We start from the raw sequence: 598 nt of genomic DNA, 5'->3' as shown, positions 1-598 counted from the left end.
ACACACACACACACACACACTGACATCAGATTGCATTGGTTTTATGCTTCCATCCTCAGGCTTTTGCTCCACCTGGAGGTAAAATATAAGAACTGAGGAAATAGTCTGCCTCTTAATTTGCATATACAATACTCACACTTTTGTGTGGCGGACTGTCACAGAGAAGTAAAGCTAGAAGGGACCTTAAGAGATCATCAGTCCAACCAGAGATCAAACCTGTGACCCAGCATCATGCTCTGACCAGCTGATAAACCAGGAAGACTAAAGTCTCTGTATCTGCTGGCCCGTGTAACTTGCACATATTGCAAGAGTTGCATGTCTTCCATACTGCACAATATGAGATTCCCTCACATTCCGCACTGCTTATCTGTAATGCATTTGGTGGCCAGTAGCGGGTACCCAAAAGGGGCAACATTGATCGTCTTCTTCCTTCTTGCCTGCTCAAAGTTGGTTATATCTATGATCTTCTGCCACAACTCACTGTTTTATGACAGAGCTTCCTGCCAGTTGGCCTCTTTGAAGTCCACTGATGCCTGTGCAGTACCACATATTTAGTCTGCCACCTAATTGTCTTCCACTATTATTGCAAAGGCAATAA

This window comes from Crocodylus porosus, unplaced genomic scaffold, assembly GCF_001723895.1.
Source record: "Crocodylus porosus isolate Cpor-Errol unplaced genomic scaffold, CroPor_comp1, whole genome shotgun sequence".
In the NCBI taxonomy this organism is placed as follows: Eukaryota; Metazoa; Chordata; order Crocodylia; family Crocodylidae; genus Crocodylus; species Crocodylus porosus.
Note: the sequence above shows the minus strand (reverse complement) of the source record.